This window comes from Rhodnius prolixus, unplaced genomic scaffold (assembly GCF_049639745.1).
Source record: "Rhodnius prolixus isolate KJV_2025 unplaced genomic scaffold, Rpr scaffold_2, whole genome shotgun sequence".
NCBI lineage: Eukaryota > Metazoa > Arthropoda > Insecta > Hemiptera > Reduviidae > Rhodnius > Rhodnius prolixus.
Window position 1 is genome coordinate 44907905 of NW_027411592.1, and position 24183 is coordinate 44932087.

Below are 24183 nucleotides of genomic sequence, written 5' to 3' on the forward strand. Positions count from 1 at the left end.
CTTTGTAACTGGGTGATTGCCCGTATTGTAAATAAATAAATACGGTAAATCTTAAGAATAGCTCCCCGGAGGTGTGGCCTAATTCGAAGTGATTCTGATTCGCTGTTACTATAGAACCCGCCATATTCAAATATAAATATAAAACTATTTCTTTATTTTATATTTACACTTAAATCTAGCGGGTTATATGGTAACAGCGAATCAGAATCACTTCGAATTATTTATTTAGGATTGATATTTCTATTTAAACACCCCCTGATTTATTTATTTCTTAATGGGGGGCTTAAAATATCTAAGAAGAATTAATTAAATCAATGCAAATAAAGTGTGAAAAGTCACATTTTCTTTCAGCTTAAAATTTTGTTCTAAAAAGTCACTCATTTTATTTGATATTTGTAGATTAAAAAGGAAAATAAATAGATAAATAAAAAATTGGTCTCACAACTGAGATAACCTTAATTTACCAGCTGATCTGCCTGGCCAGTTACAGGCGGCTAGCTTTAACTCTTCAGTTATGTCTCTTTGTAGACGCGATTTTATAAGTGAATATTAGGGAGTGTTAAGATGAATTTTTTTTTAAAGAAAAATTGTGTTTAGGTTATATGTTTATAAAATTACTTAAGATGCTAAGTTTATACAAGGTACAGAACAATTTCTTTCATTGATTATTAATTGTTAGAAGCTTCATAACCTTTCACTTACAAAGATGGGGAATACAATTTGTACAGTCACAGATTTGCTGTGAGTAGTTAGAGATCGTGTTGTCTTAAATCGGTGTTAGTATTGTTTGAAACAGTGCGTATTGTGTGAAGTGTAGTTTTATTTCTACGGCCGGCTGTAACAGATTGCTTCCATGCTTGAATTGTAACTGGAAACTGTAACTACAACAGATGGCTTGCCACAATTTATCCTATTTTTTCGGCTATTGTTTCTAAAAATGTTGTGAAAAGGTTCCTATTGAATTTTAGAGGGAAATCTCATCCTTAGCTTTGTACTTTACTTTTCTGCCGGCTGATATGTTCCCTGGAAATGCTCAACGTTCTTGGGCTTTTTCATGACTCAATTCCAGACATCTTTTAGATTCTTTAATTAGGCGAGACTTACTTTAAGTACAGTTTAGCGTTTATTCACAGTAAGCACGTTCTTAGTTCACGCACTGAAAATCCCTTAGTGTTTATTTCAACCTAATCACATTGACTTCAAAAAGGCACATTACAGTTTTGCCAACTGACCGGTCCATGGCCCGTATAAATTGTATTTATTAGACAATTCCAAAAAATAGAAGGGAAGCATAAACAATCTTGCCCATCTCCTTTGTTATTAAACCTGATCAACCAAAAAAAATTAATTTTCGGATCTCTGAGGCAAATGAAAGTATCTCACTAAAGTGAATTTAAAAACAACGCGCAGTTCTAACAGCAACATAATCTCCAGTATCTGATTTTGACCAAGATATCAGATATTGACATCTGATAGTGTACCTAGGTTAAAAAATTGTGGTTAACCAGATTTGCTGTTAAAATATAAAAGGTTTCTAAAAGTCTTTCCATTTAATTCATTTATTTTTGGATAATCAGCAATACAGCATCTCTACACATCTCGACACTAATCGCACCGGAATAAACAGGTTATTTTTTTATTTTTTAAACTTTTAATTGGGATAATAATTTTTTGGGAGTGCAAAGGTATCTAAAAATGTGACTCAGATAGATTAAGGAAAGCAAGATTTGTTGAAGGATTGGAGCAGTAGGAGACTGCCTGATGAGGACCCTATCAAAGATCTTAGCCAGATTGCAACTTCTCTCAAATATTATGTTTTGCATTTTTAAATTTAGTTTTAAGGAAATTATCACTTAATGAAAGTAACAGAAATTCGATTATTTTACTATCGATGGTTTATTACAGATCAAATCCGACCCATTCCATGCTCTTATAGTTTAATGGCGGATGACACAGCCAAACAACGTTCTCATCCGAAAATATACTAAGTTCTGAAATGCGGATTCCAATCACTGGTTCTCAGACATGTCACAGATTTAAGCAGTAAGCTGGTGATACTGTCAAATGTTCAATATTTGGGAGTCACATTACGATTATACGAGGTGTGGCTATTAAATAATGAGACTGATGCTGCTACAGAAAAACTAAGCAAAATCTTAACGACCGACAGCTGTGCAGCATAAAGCCTTCTCTTTCGATTGCAGCATCTGACGTGTCTGATAAAACCGCTAATAAAACTTATCTTTTATTAAAAGAAGTTTATGGTGATGAATGTTAATTACGTGCGCGAGTTTTTGAGTGGTTCAAGCGTTTCCAAGATGGCCGAGAAGATGTCGGAGATGATGACCGCCCGAGTCGCCCTTCCACGTCCAAAACGGATGAAAATATCGATTGCAATTAATCAACATTACTACCGTGAGGTGCTTGCTCAACTCCGTGAAAGAGTAAGGAAAAAACGACCCGATTTGTAGAAGAACAAGTCATAAGTTCTCCATCAAGACAACGCGCCGGCTCACACTGCATTGCCTGTCAAGACGTTTCTAGCTAAGTACAACATCCCAGTTTTAGGCTATCCGCCTTATTCGCCTGAGCTGACCCCCATATGACTTTTATCTGTTCCCTAAAGTCAAATCTGCATTAAAAGGAACACGATTTCAGTCCGGTGAAGCTGTGAAAGAAAAAGCAGCACGCGTCATGCAGGAGCTCACAGAAAAAGACTTCCAGCACTGTTTCGAACAATGGTAAATTCGCAAGGAGGTTGTAGGGTTAGGGGAGGGGTGATAATAACTAAATATGTATAAATTTAAAATAAAATTTTTTACAGCAATAGTCCCGTTATTTAATAGCCACACCTCGTATTATGTAGTTACGGCACCTTAAAGTTTAGTATTTCATGACAAATTTTAAGCAACTGTAAAATCAAAATCATTAGACCAGATATTTGCCATTCATACATGAAATGCACTATAATTTGCCACCAAAATATTAAATATTCTATTTGGACGCCAACATACTCAATAGATTAGGTCAAGCTACGACAGAAATCTCCGCTGTAAGGTACCCTCTTTTGTTTGATTCTATTTGGTGTGGATTTACTACACTAAAAAGTGGACTCTTGGTAATTTACTAAAAGGAAATACTGTTCATCTTCTTTTGGTAACTGATTTACCTAAGAGTTAAGAGAAAATATTGTCTTAAAGATCAACACATGGCTTTACACTAGCGTAAGGAACACTTAAGAACAGTTTAAGCATAGTTTAAGCTACGTAATTTTTTTTTGTTTTTGCCGGCGCATCGACGTCTGTGGCCATTAGCGCCCAGCTACGTAATTAAAAGCTAAAAATCAGTTTAGGCTGTGAAGATGATCCAGTTTTTGGATCGAAAGCTTGGCAAAAAGTAGGATTGAAATTGGTTAAAATTTCTGTTCACTGTTTGCTTTACAATTAAATAGAGTTCTTTTAAATTGAATTAGAAATTAAATTAAATATATTTATAAGATATTAACTTTGTGATATTCAAAGCAAACAGTACCATTAGGATCAATATTTATTGTTATATCTAAGCAATATTTGAAGAGAGAAATAACTCTTGTAACGACCATTCGTGTTTCCTCTACGAAGACCCTCACTACACAATGATTTTATTCATGGAGCATCGTACGAGCTGATGGATAAGATTGTTGTTTAGCTGCACCATCCACCAGTAAACTAGAGACCATGGAATGGGTGAGATGAGGATTGTAGTATACCACGGATACAGGATTGAATCTTGCAAGGTAGGAATCTTGAAAAGATGGCGTACTGAAGGGTATGGTGGTTGTATCTACTGAGAAAATGTCATCTATGTTCCGCCCGTGCCAGAGTCGTCTACTCCACCGCCTCCTCTTCACTTCTCCTTCTCTAAACTAAAGTAAAAGAGTAGTATTTTGTTCTTCTTGTAGTCGGGCAAAAGGTTGGTGAAAGGAAGGGGGGGGGGGAAATTGCCCTGTAGGAAGGTCTTTTTTGAGATGTTGAGCTGGCATGGATGTAGCCTCTTTGATTTGCATTCATGTGTATGTATTGCAAGAGAGTACTGCTCAATGGGGTATTGAGTAACTATGTATATATAAAAGGGAAGGCTGTCTACAGGAGGTCTTTTCTCTCTCGCAAGGATCTAGCGAGGCAGTTTGGCCAGGAAATGGCCTACAAACAAGTTTCCACCCCTCTCAGACTTTGTTTATGTGAAGACACAGTCTGTTAGCAAGACAGAGACGGTAGCTACAGAATCTTTTTTGAACTTCACCTTTCGTTATTTGATTCAAATTACTTTTAAATTACACTGCTTTACATACAAATTTTTTTTTTTTATAACTATTTAATGATCAATGTCAGCCAGGTAAAGCACTGTTTGTCAGACAGTTTCCATGCATGAGCAGACGGTGAACATTGAGAACAGCAAATAAAATAACGCAGTGACAGAATAGTGTTAATTTAGACAGCGCCATCTTCGAATTATGCAAGTAAAAGAGTATAACTACAGCTGGTGTCAATTTGCAATGAGCAGGAATTAATGAGATGCGTTATTATGAAGGTGACAGGATTTCAGCAATAGCTAGGTTTGTGATAATATACTAGAATATAGTATAATATCGATAGCTCTATCCCTTTCATAATCATCATCTCTTCCATTCCAGCTCGGTACAAGAGTATAACAAAGCCACTCAAAAGAAGAACATATTATTGCTTGTTTCAATCATAATTATAATTTGTTTTACATAGTTAACCTAAAAGGTTAGTGTGTCTTCTGTCCTGAATGTTTACGTATTTCTACCTGTTAACAATGAAAACAAATTAGAATAGTTAATGAGTATAAGCCCTGAAGATGACCTAGTCGCTAGTTCAAAAGCTTGGCTAAGTAAATCAAAAATTATGCCTGAAATTGGATGAATGAATCAGCCACTAAAAATGATTAACAATTCTCTATACAATTGTATTCAAGTTGCAGTGGACTCAAAATGTATACCTAAGGCTGGCAATTGATGCTTCCTCGTTACATGAAATTACTTTGAGAGAAACCAAAGACCAATTGTTTGATCCTTATCACCTGCTTTTAATTCTAGTATTCGCTATATTGAACCGATAATACTTTAAATTTTTTATTAGGAGCTGCCAGTAGCTGAGCAAATATTACTTGCAGTTAGGATGCTGCTTAATGTAGTTAGGATGGAGATTCCTGAAGAACAGGCCGGAAAACTCAGTAATTCAGATTCTAAATAAACTTGATCATTAGTCAAAGGATCTGGCCGCCTGCATTGAACGATTGAATGGTAATGTTAATTTATTTAATTCAAACACTTTGGAACCTTCAGTTAGTCAAACACGTAAGGCTATCTTTTCCTTTGTATATTAATCAGACAGACTTCTTAATTCTTACAGATGTCTTCTTAATTCAAGATTTCATTGCATATTTAATTTAATATATACCACTAAAACCTTTTTAAATTTACGGAGTTTCAAATTAAACCATATTTGTCGCAATAGAATACACTTAATAGAAATAACTAGTCTAAATTGCATCCTGCTTAGAGCGAGTCTGCAAAACAACTTTCTAGAAAACTCTTTTCTATCCTAATAATACTAGAAATGACACATTCTAATTCTAAAACAAATTAAGACAGTATTATCCAAAAAGAGCACGTAAACAAAGTTTGTTTTTTTAAATCATTAATAATCCAAATTAAACTTTCCTGTTTCTTACAAAATTCATTAGTTTGATGGACAGACGTAATGACTTTAAATTAAATAATTTGGAATGGTGATGGTGATAAATAATCATTAAAGCAGACACGGAGATCATGTCTAATTTTCGATTTCAAAACCTGATATATTCGTTTTGAGTTCCGCTAAGTTCGAAAAAAAAAAAAATGGTTATCACAAAATGTGCGTATTTGCAAATATCCCCAAACGAAGCATGGTGTGTAAATTGAGCGATCAAAATCCCTCTAGCGGAAATGGATTTATTTTACTTTTTAAAGATTTTTGAGGAAAATAACTCCAAAAATATTTGTTTTAAACTTTATGCATTCATTTCACCAACAATTCGGAGCACAACTTGTGTTAGAAACATTTGTCCAAGTAAATCTGAGACTATTGGATTGGCTTCATCTAAACCACTATTTCTGTATAATCTGGACATTATTAAGAAAAATTAAATGGATTGCAAAAATTACAAATTTGAAAAGAAAATCCGTCTACCGAGTAGATTTTCTATTTTCTTAAAAAAATAGGTCCTACAATTTTCTCTAAATATCGTATTTAAATTTCTTCTTACATCATACACCTATCCCACCATGTGCGTTACCTTGGAATGTACCTAGACAAGAGACTTACCTGGAACCCCCAGACGAGACTTAAACGTACCGAACTAAACAAACGATACAAACTTCTAGCCAGACTACTCGACAAACGCTCAAAACTCTCACTACAGAACAAACGACGACTCAATACAGCTCTTCTCACACCAATATGGACTTACGGACTCGAACTTTACCGGAACAGCTAAAAAATCCAACATCAATAGACTGCAAACACTCCAATCCAAAATACTCCGCCGCATAGTAGAGGCTCAATTCTGTGTTAGCAACCATACAGATCTCCAAATTCCACTCATCTCCGAACTTGCCAAAATCCGATATACAAATTTTCACCAAAAACTCTCACTTCATCCCAACCCTTTATCTGCAAACTTGTCGTCAATTACGCTACCCTCCAATCCTTGAAGACGCCTGAGGCGCCGTTGGCCCCGTGACCAACTGGGTGACTAATGGCGGCCATCACTGGATGACCGTCATTCACGTCTGCCAAGCTATTTATATACACTTAACGCATTTACCTATTGTACCCTGTAGGTACAGGTGTAAATCTCAATAAAAGGATAAATATAAAAAATAAAAAAAATTTCATCCTTATAGATTTTCAGTAACTTTCATTTGATTAATTTTTTCTAGAATCTGTTTTAGGCAGAAAAGGGATTTGAAATAGAGTTCGTTACAGTGTTCTTTGTAACGCCCGATTTTACTGTCATACTATTCCACCAGACTTTTTATAATAGTTAAGCTGGCATTTCTGATTTAAATTTAAACACAAGATACCATTTGATCTACAAATCGGAATCTAAATATATCATTAAATAAATTATTGCTAATCGTCTGCTCTAATTAGCTTTTATTTGATCAGAGTTTAAAAAGCTACAACAACCAACCAACTAGTTTACACAAGATATAAATTAAATTAGAACAAAAATTTGTATATTGTCTTTTTAATGGCTTGTAAGTCGTCATGTCCAACATTGCCCATTGATCAGAAGAGAATTCGCTTCTTTTTTTTTAAAAAAAACCATTAATAGTTTGGGACAGAGATTTCTTGGAACTATACCAAGTGTTCCTTTCTATTCAGAACGTTATGTTCTCGGCTCATGTTGTATGCGAGGAATTTACGTAGCATCTCTTCTATTACCAGTAGGGTGAACATAACATCCGACGGTATCTGGATTTAGATACTTACACATATGCCAATACTGTCCCGTGGCCTTCTTGTTTTTATCCCCTGTATTCTTAATGTGTGTGTTAGAATATACATACTTTATATACATTTAATTACGATGGAATATTTCCCTCACTTCTTTGAAAAAAAATGGGTTTTATATATGTTTTAGGAATTCGAATTTAGGAGTTTATAACATTTGTATTTAGTAGTAGAAAAACTTGCGACGTATTTTGTCAAAGAGAAACTCATTAAAACATAAACAAAAGCAATGTAGGTTTAAACTAAAGCTATTTAATATTAAATCTTTATTTAATGTAGAAATTAAATAAGGTATGAAATTAAAATTATTTATATTCTTTAAAAAAAGAAATTCTAGAAAGCAAACAACGCATTTTTTATATATTTTCCATTGCTACTTAAAAAAGAATTGAAATAGCGAAAGAAAAGGCTGGTCTTCCCATTTTACCGACAACGAATTGTGGTGGCATCCCTCTCTCCACTTAGAGAGTCGCAATTTCATCAAAAACATAAAGGATAATTTTCCATATCTCTCTAAACGCCCTTATTTTCTGCTTAATTAAACCGTTTCCGTCTTTTTAGCAGAGGGAAATTCCAAAGTTTTTAATTATCAAATAATTGGCCATAAATTACTGAACGCCCGCCGTGTTGTTGAAGAAGAGGAGCAAAGGGTGGTAATATAAACGACGAGACGAGCTAACAAGGGCGAGAGGACGACTAGTAGACTAGGGAAGGAGGTAAGAACTAAAGCATGGTGGTCGTACAGAACAGTTTGTGACTTGGTTTCCTACAAGAGCTGCAGGAGGAAGCGCGGTGGGCCAGAGGAACTTGAAGATAAAGAGAAATGGGTGGAGAAGGCAAACTGAAATTATATGAGAAGTCCACAGCCAGCGATGAATTAATTTCTCACAAAGGAATTAAGAATATTTGTTATTTCAGAGTATTCTATAAAAGTAATTGTACTAAGATCACATTTTAATTTGGCAAAAATTTCGTAATTTATGATGATAAAAATGTATTTTTTGATTTTTTTTTTAATCTAAAAAAAATTGTTTTTAGAATCTTTTTTTGTAGCAGCACTTCCGGTGGCGAAGTCAAGATCTAGGCAGGCTAGAGTTATTCGACGTTCAGGTTGTTTTTTCTACAAACGTTTGGTGTGGAGTGTTAGGAAATCTACCAATCGGCCCATACTTCTACAGAGAGAACTTAACTGGTGCAAGGTATCTAACTTTTTTGAAGAGACATTTTGCCAGTTCTGCTTAAAGATGTTCATCTACAACGTCGGCTAGATATGTATTTTCAACAAGATGGTTGCCCGGCACATAATGCGAGAGTGGTTCGAGGTTACCTGGACAGAAATTTCCATGAAAAGTGCTTAGGGACTCATTGTCCCATCCGATGGCCACCTCGATCTCCGGACTTAACCCAAATGGACTATTTTTTGTGGGGATATCTAAAAAATAAAGTGTACAGTAACCTTAATCCCGTGGCTTCAGTCGATGATCTGAAACGTCGAATAACTCTAGCCTGCCTAGATCTTGACTTCGCCACCATAAGTGCTGCTACAGGCAAAGCATGGGAGTCCAGAGTTTTGGCTTGCCTATCCGTAGATTGTGCCCAGTATGAACAGATTCTTTAAAAAAAATAACCTAATTTTAACAATAAACTGACATTTTTTTTTCATATTTTAAATTACCATAACTTTTGAAAAACCTAACCGATTTTATAATATTTTTTTGTTTTTTTTTTTTAGAAGCTCAAATACTATAAAAATATGCAACAAAAAATATAACGTTCCATTTGGAAAACAAAAGTTGGATGCTGTATCTCGAGATAGAGGGGTTTAAAAAAATGGGACAATCACTGAAAATAAACTAGACTAAAAATGATTAAATAGGTACGTGATTTTTATTTTTTCGAAATTTCCCGCAGTTAAAAAAAAAGTGGGTGGAGCATATAACTCCGGTCACCCTGTATATATGCACGCACATGCACGTGCGCCAAGAGGCCAAGAGAGTGAACGACGTCTATCCAGTGATGGAAGCCGTTGTCAAGAGGCAAGTAATCATCCTAGGAGATCAGCGTTATGTGTTGAGTCTGCACTGTGGATTTGAAGGAAGTGTTGTAGTGGACATGTTGTGGATCAGAGGGTTGTAATGACTGTGTAGATTTGAGTGGAGTTTTGGGTACCGAGATTGGGTTATTTCAGGAACGAGAGGAATATTTAGATCAGCGTGCATTGTGTGATTGGAGACGTAGAAGGGAGCGTTAACTATTGTTCTTAGAATTTTAGATTGTAAGGTTTGAAGTCGTTTGATGTTCGATTTTTTAGCACTTCCGTAGAGTTGTATTCAATACGTCCATATTGGGGCAAGAAGGACGGTTTATAGTTTTCTTTTGTTCGTCAGGGTCAGTTTAGAACGTTTTTCGAGTAGTCGTGAATAGAACGAGAGTCAAGAGAGAATAGATCATTGTACTAAATATAAAATTCTTCTTTAGAATAAATTTGGAAGGAACGAGCACCACTAAAAATGATTATGAACGCTCAGGGCAATTATTTTTCGTAAAAGATATAATTTCGTAGTTAGCTTAACTTTGGACAACAAACTGACCTTCTATACCAGTTAATTCCGGTTAATCGACTACACTACTTTTCCTTCTATTCTCACGAGACTCGAAGAAAACTGTTCAGAACAAACTCCTCTTCTACAAAGTGGTCACCAGGCCGCCTGGAGTCTCACCTATAATAGTAACATCAACCAAATCCTGACCAACACAGAACAAATATCACAGAATCACCACTAATTACTGGAATGGACTGCATCCATTAAGATATCCTTCATAAACCTAGACACTCCTCTATCCAAAACTCCCTCACTACTCAAGATTGTCATACTAACCAACTCTGCCGTCAAATAGGCACCTACGATTCTTCCCTCCCTTACTTCTTCCAGTAGCTGCATGTTTGTCTCTCTTTTTCCCCAGAACACAATCTCCTTGTCCCATCTTATACGACAATAAACTTCGTAAAAAGAATGAATTGTTAAAACATTAGAACTCCTTTGTAAGTTATGTAGATATTTTCAAATAAAGTTTTTATCTATTTTATTCGATCCAATGAAAATAAAAACCTAAAATTTACACGTTTACAATATTTTCTCTCACTTAAGAGAGAGTTAGAGAAAACAAATAAATAAATATGGCCACAAATACTGGACAGTTTTGCAAACAGCAGAATTGATCTACAGCAGAAATAAAATAAAAAGTGTGAGAAAAACTTTCATATTTTAGTAGTAATATTTTGAAAGCCACACAGACACAAAAAAACAACTGCAGAATTGAATAAAACTTCTGGGTCAGGTGAGACCGTACAACATACCGCACTTCCTGAACACGAATATATTTCAAAGTACGATACGAAGTGACCACGCATGCTCCACGGACCCACTAGATAGGTAACGCCACAACTTTACGGCCCAATAAATTCTCTACGCTACCATGATAAAAAAAAAAAAAAAATAGATAAATAAATAAAAAACAAACAAAAAAGGGCGTAACTGTAGTAGCTTTGCTCTTATTGAAATTTATCCGGCCAGAATTTACACATCCAAGAAGGCTGAAAGTAAGCGCCCTACTCAGCCCTTTGCTCGGGCCTCTGTTTCCCACATATTTCCTTATCCAGGCCATCATTTGGTCGTTTGTACTGCTCGCTCTACATTTGCCCTTCTATTCGACAAAGTGTTTTTCCCTATTCCACCTTGATAATATTATTATATTTTCTATTATTTCATTTTTTTTTATAACGTTTAATATTTTGTAATAAAACATTTGCCACTAATTCTTATTAAAAATTTCCTTAATTATTATTATTTTGAGTTTATTATTTTTTTTGAAAGAGGACAATTAATAGAACTTGTTTTCTAAAGGCCTTTTTTATTTTTTTTATTTACTATTATTTTTTTATTTTATTTTCACAACTGCAGTATAATTCTGCAACAAGTGAAGCTGATACATAGAACAAATACATGAATACATGAGGGAACTCATGAGAATCAAACTAATGAGAACCCATTAGTGAAACTCCCAAAGAGGTACAGTTCACTACTGTACACTGGCACTTACTGCATTTAGAAGATCGCGTGGCCACCTGCGCTTCAACCGCCTGGGTGGATTTTTCTGGTAGAGTAGTAAGTTGGGATACTAGTGGATTAGGATGTGAGGTGATTAATGTGTGAAATTTAATATAACGGGATCTTACAGCTTCCGAAACATAGAGGAACAAGGAAATCTCGGTGCAAGGTAGAGTTAGAGACATAGTAAGAAACATTAGCGATTCTACGGAGTGTTTTTGACTGGAAGGGCTGGATTCTGTAGATATTGGAAGCTTTGGCTGAGCCCCAAAGTTCCATTCCATAAGTCCAGACAGGTTTCAGTATCGTAGTGTAGATAAGTCGTTTATTCTGTAGTGAGAGTTTAGATCGCTTGACAAGAAGTCTAGAGAGAAGTTTGAATCGTCTGTTCAGTTCTTTCCGTTTGAGTCTAGTATTTGGATTCCAGGTTAGGCTTTGTTCATGTAGAGTCCTAGGTACTTAACACAATCTGTAGTAAATGCCAATATTAAATATTTTTTTCCCACTTCTTCAGGGTGTATCAATCAGATTTGAAACTAGAAGCTCGCCTCTTAGTTAAAAACTAATGTATTTTTATAGCGAATATTTAGTACATTTCTAAAAACAGCTTGGGAATGTTATAACTTGGTAGAAATTAGTGCCAAAGACAAATCAATAATTTGGCGATCCCACCGGATTCTTTTAACATCATCTAAAAATTTAGGAGTGACCACTCAGACGAATTTACCTAACTACTATTCTCAAGCAGAAAACTACTAAATATACTAATGTACTAAACATTAGATAGACAAGACAGCATACCAACGGGAATCCCTAATTCAAAACGTTCCTTCAAATTACCAGATTGGAAACCCACACGATGATAATCTTAGTTCCTCGCTGCCGAAGTTCAGTATAACTACAGTGACCATTATTTTTGTATCAAAAAACAGGACAAGGAGCAAAAAAAACCTATAAAAAATATTAATACGTTTATTAACTCGAGATCGGTTACTACAAAACAATGGCCATATAATATGGCCCATATTCAGCCGAAACTGAGCGACTACTTGCACTATACACTTATTAATTAGTAACAAAATGTAAATAGTAACTCTTGTAAATAGAAAAAATAGTCAGTCTTTTAAAATTACAGCAAATTTTGTTTTAATGTCACTTTCTTTAAAACTATACTAACGACAATAATATACAAATATATCTAATTTTCACAATATGAAGATCAGATCTTAACAAAATCATACATAAATCTTCGAAAAAATATTCATATTTTCATTAATTTCATTGAGTATAATTAAAATTTCATTGAAAAACAGTAAAAAACAGTACAAATGAATAAAAAACAGGACATTTATGCTTAAAAAAAAAAAGAAGGACAGCGTCTTAAAAAACAGTACTGTCCTGCCAAAAACAGTACGAATGGTCACCGTAAGTATAACTGAAGACTGCACCGCTAACTCCCTACAATCGTAAGGCCTAATCTCAAGATTTACCCCGCAAGAACACACGTCCTCTACAATGTAACGCTTTCATTAGGCATCGGTAATTTAACTCTTTAAAGTAGGATAGAAGATGGGATCAAGGCCAATATAAAATGGAGGGTGCAGTGCAATTAGAGAATAATGAATAATTTATCGCTTATTTTTTATTAAAAAAGAAGTAGCGAAGAATTATTTAAACCAGGCAAATATCAGGAGCAATGGTGGCCTTAATTAAATATTCAGCCGTGTCCGTCCTCAACAGTTGCTTCTTGAATTGTCCAACTTTTCTGCTCGATACCCTTAATGAGTCTGAACAAAAAAGAGCTTCTTATTCTTTTTTGCCTACAGCAGCTTTTTCACGTACATTTAACAATCGAAGAGAGAGTAAGCTTTAATCTTATCGCTTCTTTTGAAATTTATACCTCCAGCTGAATCTTCCGTCGGTGGTCTTCTTGGTCTCAGCGAACAAATTGGCAGCTAACACACATCATGAATTTCAAATTATGCACTCTTTTGTTTGTTGTAACAGGAATGGAAATCAGTTTAAAAAAACTAAAATGGTGAAACCAATTCGTGGCGGTCACCGACAGCAGGAGTGTGAGAGATATCAGATTCAGAGTGTCAGACAGGACAAAGGAATGGGGTGTGACCAGACGAACACCTGAGGCATTGCCTTTTTACACGGACGTTGAAATGTTCTGGCGGCTTGTTTTTGCTCTGGTCACCCATACCACTGTTAGTTAGCCTGTTCTTTTTAATTGAAAGAATGGCTAATGCTTTTTGATGGATGCCGCTTTTAAATATAATTTTTTTTTTGCTTGCTTTCAGAAACTTTTTTACAAAACTTTTATTTTTATACTTTTTTTTTTTTGTAATTTATTTTTGGAACATTCGTTTTAGTTTTCCACTTTCCAAGTTGAACAATGTTTTTTGTTCGAAATACACAAGCTACGCGAGTGTTGAAACGTGAGGGAATGTTCTGCAAGGACACACCTTATCTTTTGCAGAATTGTTTTTTGAGTTAGCATTGTCATTTACTAATTTATACCACGTTCATACTGATGCAAACTCTTTTTTCTTTTTTGCAAGGAAGAACCATCAATGTTCAATTGTTATTCTCACTAAATGGTTTAAAAAAATAAAATAATGAAGTTCAGAAGAATAGAAAAGTAAATCCTCTCGTTATTCACGTAACTTTTATAGTAATTTGAGAAATGATACTCGCTACAAATATTTAAATTTGCATTTCACAGTTATTTTTTAAATCTTTTCATAGCTGTTGGTTGTTATTAGAGGATGTTTTCATTGGGGAATAAAATATTCTTGTAGTCACAGACGTAGGAGATAACTTTTCAACTCTTGCAACTTTTTAAAACCCATTATTGTAACTTGATCAGCATCTTGTTACAGAATTACAAGAAAAAAAAAGAAAACCTTGTTAATAATCCTGATCTTATCAACTATTGACATAATTTTGTTATTCGAACGATTTGGTCTTCTGCTTACAGATCTATTAAAACATATATTAAATATATTGTTTTCTTTAATTTAGGTATAAAACGGAATGTCATCTTTAAGACATGAATTTACACTAAAAACTATTAAAATACAAAAACCCTAAATATATACGATATTTTTTAAAATTAAATTACAGTTTTAACAATTATTAGCATTTTCTTTTTTAAATATATAACATGAAAATACGTGCAAAACATGCCATCATGGGTCTAACTTCCACAAAAACTTTTAACATTTCTTTGGAGATTTGTGAAATTAAAACTAGACATTATTAATCTTTATTATCATTTTCTGACGTATAGTACTTTTTATAACATCTTCACTCTTCTCTACACCACTAACTAGTTCCTGAAGGGAGGACCAGAAGTATCCAAAACGTCGAACACTTACAGGAACTTTTTCTTCATGGTCCCAGCTAACCATTGAAGTTTGTACTTAATTTTTTATGAGTAAAGAATCTGTGTCTACTTTATAGGAAACTACATACCTTGAATTGGCTTGATGACGACGAATTTACACGTCATAACTATATAAGGGGTTAATTACGTGAATATAATCAACGTGTGATCGCTAGGTTCTGTAGCGCAAGCTGGCGATAGCCGCTATGATTAGGTCGCCCACAATTTTTGTTTTTGTACGAAAAATACCATGATAGGTGCTAAGCATCACTTTTATACATTTTCCAGGGGTAGCGGCACAAGCTCTAATTTTTCTGGTGCTTGGAACAAACCATGGTTTCACTTCGCCATGGTAGAGCTAGCGTTAACTTAGCACTCTCTGAGGCAAAACAAAACAAAAAACTGTCAATATTTCGACCACGAATGTAGCCCTAGCCATGATTTTTTGAGGAGATAGCTCTAGTGATTTTGACGTTGGTTTTTGAAAATCCACTAAGTAAAGTGGTTTTTCCCAGGCTTGAAATATAGAGATTTTCGTTGGAACGATAAGATTTTAGTGATATTCAATTTAAATTTAGAGTTTAAGCTTGCTGTTTCTTTGTTTTTTTGAGATAAAGACCATTTTATAAAAACCACTTTTTGGGATTCTGGGCAACTCAAAGTGCATATTTCTGGTTATACTCGAAACGAAAAACATGGAAGTAAGCCGCCGACACTTTCTTTACGTATCAAGAGTAAGTAAAAATTGGAAGCTGTGAAAGTTACACTGTACAAACAGTTCTTGGTATAACATCACCAACATTAACCATCTAAGTAACAAAATCTAGATACCCATTCGGTAAGATTGTAATCCTGCAAGTAATTTAAGTAGGTTAACTGATAATTGTGTTTTATTAGTAATAAAAGAACAATAAATTTATCTCGAGTTAAGTGGACATTATTTTAAAAGGAAGTGATCATTAACACGAACAGACTAATGAACAGCAGTCGAATGAACGTAACATTTATTAAGGGCTAAAAACTACCTTGATTAACTGCCAAAGCTTACTAAATCTGCAATGAAGATTATTTGCGACTTATCAATCGATGCGTGTATATAATAGGCCGCTTAATATTATCTTACAGAGTTTGCTCGCATTTACTCCGCGCACATAAATTTAGTACATACCCCCTCTCCTCTCACACATTTGCTCCTTTTTTTTCTCACACACTAACACATTCACATGACATTCTGTGAAAGTGAATCTAAACCTCTGGCCGTCAGGGGGGGAGTGGCACTAACCTTTATATACAGTCTCCTCCAGTGCTGTTAATTACCGACAGCCCCGTTATCTCTAAGCCACTTCATCATTCGAGATACAATCTCGCTTGCCAATTCCCCTAACTACCTCATCAACGCCCTTGTCCCTGGGGTTTAGCCTATGACCACTTCACCACCATCCTTTCATTCCTTGGGATAGGAAAAAAAAAAGAAATGTGTATATATATATATAAAATTATTTCCCTGTTTCATTAAGAATAAAATGAACAGAAAGAAAATCTTCCTAGAATGAGAGAAAGAAGTGGAAGCTGGGCGAATAGAAGTATCAGCCCATTTATACCACTATCTACTTTGAATACTTAATAAGAAAATTAAATTAGGTAAAAAAAGAAAAAGAATTGCGATTGAAGAGAAAATGAACGCAAAAGTAGACAAAAAAGTGAGAGAGTAATATTTAATTAAATCTGAGCATCTCTTGAGAAAGTATACAATAAGACCCACAAGCAATTTAGGAACTTACTTCATGAAGAAGACCATTAAAAAACAATTTAAAACCGGGTGATTCCAATTAGAAGCTGCCACTATTTGTTGAATTATCAATCTTGAATTAGATAAATCTTGAATTATTTATTGTTTGTTAAATACAAGACCCAATTGTCGGCGAGATTATAACGCTGTTTCAACATTAGGAAATCTTGGTAAGCGTACAAGCTACTTGAGGATATAATAGTCTGAACTGACATAATCTGAATGGTACTCTAAAAGACTAGCTGCTGAAATACATTCTCACTTTTAGTTAAACATCATTTAAATTAAAACCAAGCTTCTAATTCAATTCGTTGATAAATTACGAGTTAAAGTAAAACAAAAAAAATTCACAGCTAAAAGTAGCATTTAACCGCATAAATTGTTCACTTTTTAGAGTTGTTTTTGCGTCAGCAGTTCTACAGAATTTATTTAACTTTTTTCTTTAACTTTATAAACAATGATTTCCCGGAAAATGAATGAAAAATGGTGATGGAAAATATTCCATTTTTATTAATTTTAACTCGCTACAATCATATTTTTGTTTATTTTTTTTTAAATTTCAACTTAAATTGTAATTAATGGGAATTGCAAATTAAGTGAAATTCCATAAATATACTGTTCTGCCTTTTTTTACTTTCCCTTACTGGACAAGGAAAATATTCCAATCGTGCTAAATTTTTTTTAATTTGACTTTCATTGGAAATATCCTTGGTATCTCAGGTGTGTTTTTAAAAAATATCTCAAACAGAAAAGTAGAATATTAAGGATTCAATTAGCGAGGAATGGGTCCAGAACAGAAAACAACCATTAGTTTCCAGTTTTCTGTAACTCAACCAACCCGCAAAGCCACGTCCTGAAGAAGGCAATAAATTTGTCGAAACGTTGACAAAAAGACGAAGTTATTTCTTCTGTTATGGACCGATTCCTAGCTAAATTGAAGCCTTAATATAAATATTTTACGGCCACTAAAAGCTGATACAAATTCATGCAGAAAACTAGAAGATAGATGAAGCATTAATACAAATTCATGCAGAAAACTAGAAGATAGATGAAGCATTAAACATTGATTTAGGCCCACTAGAGGGAAAGGGGATCCGTCGATAATTAAGGAAACACAATCCCTTCAACCAAAATTGGGGATACTTTAACGAGATTTTTCACTTTATTTTACAGTATTGGCGACATGGTCAGCCCCCATGTGGGCTCTGTGCTAAGAAGAGGACTTGAGGAACGAGTAGGTTTTGAAGCTATAAAATGAATCGAATAAAAAAAAACACATACCTTACCCAATAACAAGTCTGGAACCCTCTTACCTTTTTGTTTTGACAATGATCAGTAAAAATTGTTATAAAACGGCTGACGTACAAACCTGCAAAAGAGAAAAAGAAGATACGTTATTAGTTTATGAACTGACATATGGTTCAGGAGGAATGAAAATGGATAACTTGACCAGCTGATGTACTCGTGAGTTTCATGAACGAGCTTCTAAAATGGAACTCACGAGTAAATACAGGTAATTTCAAGCACATGGCCGCAAAACAGACAAATAGAAATATAATTTAGATTTACTAGATCAACGTCCAACGCTGTAAAAAGAGATTGTTAAAAAAGAGAAATATTAAACAAAAAAAAACTATGTTCCGCAAAAAATATGAACAGCCGAATGACTCCCGTCACCAGATGTACATGTCGCTCTGGGTAAATATTACATACTCTGGTTATATCTGTGAGAGAGAATAAGGATTGCTTTAATAACAGAAAGCTGGCAAAAATGGAGAATTTGAAGAGAAGAGAACTGGCTGCATGTTGGAGGTGAACACATGCACAGACAGACATGCTTTGTAACTTAGACACACTTAAAAAAAAAATCCTCTTAAGGGAATAAAGTGCAACTGTATGATGCGACTAGAGGATTGCATGCACCGCTGCCATGCAGCTATAATTGAGTTTAGCACACAGTTTGTATGTCCATATTGACACAAAAAAATAAATTAAATTCAAATATAAAAACTACTTCATAAAAGTGCTACAATATATTTACAAAATAGAGTACAGCAGACTGTGTATCCATTCTCTACTATTAGAAAACGCTACAATATTACTTCCGTCCAATTTTCATTATGCCATTAAATTCAATAAAAGTTTCATTATATTGCGATCTGTCGGTTTTGTTTATATATCTTCTGTGATAAGTTTAAACCAAAAGATAATCTGTTTTTAAAAAACCACTGAAAACTGTGATAACCTGAAGTACCGCAAAAACGAAATTTCCTAGATAACTCAAACTATATTCGTTTTTTTTTTGCTATTGTCACTTTAGATTGGCCGAAAGAAATCGACAAAAAGTCTTCGGTGAAGTGATTTTCCTCTTCTCTAAGTATTTTTTTTCAAAAATAGCTCCGACATTTTTATTTATACTTCGTATACTCGTTACACTTCTAAATACCTGCCACTTTTATTGCTTAAGACTCCTCTAAAAAGGTATTCAATTATCATACTTAATGTTTCCATGAAGCCACTGGGCAATTTCCCAACTAAGTTAGTAAAGATTAAAATATAAGAAGAAATGATTATCAAATGAGAGAGCTAGGCCTAACCATTATTTCATCTAAGGAGCAAGAGTATAGAAATATTAGCGGGTCACAATAAATGAATATTCGTACGTAAACAATGGTTACAAGAGAATAGATAAAAAATTAAATAACATTTGACGAAATCGCACAGTTGAGAACAAAGAGATTAAAAAATCTGAAAATTATCAAAATAATGAATTGTTTTTACAAAAATAAGTAACAAAATAAAAAAAATAATAATGTGCGCGTACTACAATTACTAGGATCTTTAGTTTTATAGTATTCTTGGTGCAAAATCGTAATTTTTATTTAAAAAAATCAATTTAATATTCGAAATTTTCTCGATTGATTCATTTTCTTTTGCTACGCTACCCCAATCCCAGAATGACATTCTACACTTTTAGTTCTGATGTGGTTTTAAGATTTCCAGCTACATTGTTAATATAACTTAAATCAGAAAATACTTTATTAATTGTTGATTTACAATTTTTAATTAATTTGGTGGCCCTTTTCATTGATGACTTAAAGCAAGAGCCGTAATTTCGATCTGGCTCTATTCAAATCCATATTTTACAATGTTTGGCAGCTAGAAGGAGAAAATGGATGTTTAAAAAACATTCCAGTTTTTACGACAGGATTAGTTCACATCTGCCAGCTCTAGGGACTTTACAGACGCCCTAAAGGGAAATGAGAAAGAAAAAAAAAAAAGAATTTTATTTTCTTTGGAGCAAACATAAACTACAATTACCTGCTCTAGATCTGTTTATCCTTCAACTAGGATTAAGGAGGTTATTTATTTCTTAGACCTGGCCGCTAACAATTATGTTACACCATGTCTCAAACTCATCTCAAAATATAATGTAGCTTTTAAAAGATTTAGTTAAAAAGAAAAAATAACAGAAATAGGATCGTGATTAGCATATAAAAATGGAACACTCTAAATGTTAAGGCAGGATGTTTTTTGTGAAAAACATGTTTTAACTAGGGCTAAAATATACTCTTGTTTGTGGCAATACGTCAAAAAATAACTAAATTTATGTCTATTACTTCAAGCAGGCGTTACGTCCAACAACCAAATTAGGTTTCTTGGATGGAGACGACAAGCTAAGCTTATTTATAAAAAAAAAATTCATATTAACCATTAAAAATTCAAGGCTAAGGACCAGGAATCGATCCCAGTACAACAATAAATCTTAGTTTGGCGACCTCAGCTCTGACCGCTGCTCGGCTATTGTGATGTTCGCGAAAACTTTAACCTGTTGAAACTGAAGAAAAATTCGAGCATACATTAACACGAAATTAAATCGTAAGTCTAGCGTAAATGTATGCAGAATGTTGTTTGATTTCTTTTGCTTAAGATAGAAATATATTTTAAAATAGTATATCAGAAATAAATCGGTGTAAGCTAATTTTCTGTGTCATAGAATCAATATAAAGGCAATCTAAAACCAATTCTAAAGTATCTAAATTCTATTTAATTCAAATGTAGCCTGAATAAAACTAAAATAGAACGGAGAATGTTGAACGTACAAGAGTAAGGTTTAATTTTGAAACTACCCCAAGGGTATATAGGGCAAGTGGACTAACGGAAATTTAACACGTTCGTAATGGTTGTTAACGTGGTTAGTATGGGAAGCCCAGAGTTGTATATAGACGACAGTAATACAGAGAGCGTTCCCTTACATGAACGCAAGGTGCGGTCTAATCAGGCGCAGGCCAGTAGCCTCTTGATTAAGTCCAGCCCTTCTCTAACCTAATCAGTAGGCAATCCTTTGTCCTTTCCACTAGTTCTACAGAAACAAGAACTGTTGTATATGCTTTGTCGAATGTACAGCTATTATTTGTTAATCTATTTTAATTATGTAACAAATTTAGTCTTCGCAATGTGAATACATTACTAACATTTATTATAGTTTTATAAGTTGTATTGTTATAGGTAATCAGGTAAATAAAAAACCTTGGCATAGTGATGGCATATAATAACTAGCAGGTTAGATGTTGGAATACAATAAACATGACTAACAATTCTGTCACCATAAAACTGGCCAGAACTCCCCACAATTCGAACTAAATCTAGTCAAAAGTCGGGAGTGGAAAACCAATTATTATAGACCTCTTGACACTTATAATGATTAGAGTTAGGTTTCGATAGATAACGCCAGTATAATTGAAGTTATTTTCAAGTTAAGAATCCATAGAACACTGAGAGATGGAGTAACTAACAATTTTTGATAGATTTAAACACTTTTTTTGTTTTTAAAAATTTTATTCGCTGCCTACCACATAAAACATTTGGCGAAATGCATCGCAGAATAGCGAAATATCAGAGATGGTCATAGACGAACGGGCTTCGCCTTACTGAAGGGAGAAGAGCAGAAGTCAGAACTCTATAATCTAGAGGAAATAATGGAACGTCATCGGAGTAGGTCGCTAGGCCAACGCAGCTTTAGTCGGCATGGAGTCGTAGGAGTGCATTGAGGAAGAGTTCACTTGCAGATGGTTTGTACCTTAGAACATTTCGTGAGGCCCCACAGTTCAAAGCCATGTGTCCAGATAGGTTACAGTACAGTTTTGCTTATCCGATTAAGTTCACACGCTCCAATTGTGCACCAGGATTTGAGTCACTTATGACTGCGTTACTAGGGAATTGTCGCGACTACATCGTAAACAATTCTATCATGTACCGGTTCAATTGACTCTTTTTTTTATCAGCATACAAAAAATTACAGTAATAAAATTCATTTTCCATCTTAAAATTGTGAAATGGAAAAAATCTACATATCCAGATGCCAGTAACTCTATTAGCTTTTTTAGTTCTTACTTCACTTGCTTGGCCAAATTCGTAAAGCTTAATTATATGTTTTTTTTCGTTAGACTTAAATTGCAATAATGCACTTGGCACATTCGTGCAATTTTCACAGAAACAAGGCAGTTGTTTAAATCTACTTAAAATTATCAGCTTTTGTGATATAATCGTTATTATTATTTTTATACTTACAAATGTATCAGATAATTCAATTAGTTCGCTAAAAACCTTTAAATCATTATGATCTGAACTTGCTCGGAAAAAGATGGTAAAAGTAGTTTTCATTTTAAGAACGCTCCTGGACGACTAATTATATAAAATAGTTGATAAAAAATTATGTCACTTGCGAACCTTAGAGGTAGAAACAAAGAACTTTAAACCAATTAAATAATATTTCGTTCAATTCAATCGAAAAAACAATTCTTTCTCGTCAAATAGATTTTTGCAATTTTCTTGTCTAACAAGTTAAAACGGGTAAGTAATTATATTTTCTCTAGATAAGGATGAGTCAGTAAAAAGCGCCGAAATTTAAGAAATGAAATATTGTACGAGTACTTAGTAGAATGTGTTGCCAATCTGACAATGAGATCACGTCACTGTAGAACGTCCGGTCGAAACACAAAGAAGCTAATTGAATACAAAGTAACTTTCAAAAAATTGCCGACATTAAAACCAAAAAATAATTACTTACGTAAACAAAAAAGGTCGCTTTTAGTGATTTTCTGTTCATCAAGTTTTGGTGACCTAAATATATACTTAAATGCAAATTTGAAATTTTTAGAAAGACCAGTTTTTGTATAGTTAAAGACTTTTTCGAACTTAGAGGATCTCAAAAAATGGATGTTTTCAAAATAGAAGATTCTTAATACTTCCCTCTTACAGGAGTAAGAGTAAATCAGAATATACTATACAAGATTAACACCTTGATGAACTAGTTTAACACAAAGCTGTGGTGCGTCCTAATTAGTGGTTAATCAACGTTCTGTTAACATTGGACCATTAAACAAAACAGTCGTGCATAATTATGGCTAAACTGCCATAATCATCCTTTCCATTGCTAATGCGTACCTGCTACTCTGTATTGATTTGTTACCAGATTATTTCCATTTGTTCTTTCCACGTGTATTATGGCGCTATTTTCAATAAAAAAAAAAACGCTCGCAATGTCTCTTATAGTAACTCCCTAACTCTGAGTTTGGGCGAGCAAATGGGGGATACCCAGTTCGAATCCCTGGTGTAACTACTTTTCATTTGATGGAATAAGTGATAATAGTAAAGCACGTGCTCCCTGTTGAAGTCCAACTACCAAATTAGATGACGCGTCGGGGGTGGAATCAAATACTTTTGACACTGCTATCTTCTCCTCTGATCCAGAGTCAGTAATCTCCCGCAGAGATATGCAGAATCACGTTACAAGTTTAGAGAAATGGCTTCGAAGGCGGAGAATAAAAATAGATGGAGGTAAGTGTCTGCATATTTCTTTTACTCTTCGAAAAGTAGCACTGCCTCCTCTATATTATAACCAACCAACCTCTGATGTCACCCGCGCTATCTTGGGCTGTTCATCGATAAAAGACTAACATGGAACCTTTACATTCGACTTAAGAGTTAAGGAAGACAGATCAAGACTATCACTAGAGAACAAACGTCTCTTAAGTAACAGTTTACTTAAACCAATATGGACCAACGGCATCGAACTATGGGGTACACACAGTCTGAGAATTCAAACCCTACGTACAATTGTCAGTGCTCTGTTTTATGTAACCAGCAGAACCATTCATAATGTCCTCAATATTCCTTTTCTGTCCGATCAAACCTCGATCTGCTATAAAAAAAAAAAATTCAATAACACCTTATCTGCTTATCCGAATCCTTTAGCCTGTCGCCTCTCTTCCCGAACAATTCCTAACTAACCTCCAAGACGTCTTAAATGCCAATGGCCTTATGATT

At 34.3% G+C, this 24183-nt stretch overlaps 1 protein-coding gene and 1 long non-coding RNA gene across 11 annotated transcripts in view; one reads left to right on the forward strand and one right to left on the reverse strand.

The window, feature by feature from the left end:
- The window catches only part of LOC141449739 (discoidin domain-containing receptor 2-like), a 556155-nt gene that overhangs the window by 315409 nt on the left and 216563 nt on the right, over positions 1–24183 (reverse strand). The window lies entirely within an intron of this gene.
- On the forward strand, positions 453–8529 carry LOC141449743 (uncharacterized). Of its 2 annotated transcripts, XR_012455664.1 has the most exons (5): positions 453–641; positions 4371–4594; positions 4673–4769; positions 5142–5305; positions 8124–8529. It is a non-coding gene; the product is annotated as an uncharacterized lncRNA (long non-coding RNA). The 2 variants fall into 2 exon arrangements; XR_012455665.1 differs by lacking the exon at positions 4673–4769 and having other exon boundaries at positions 461–641.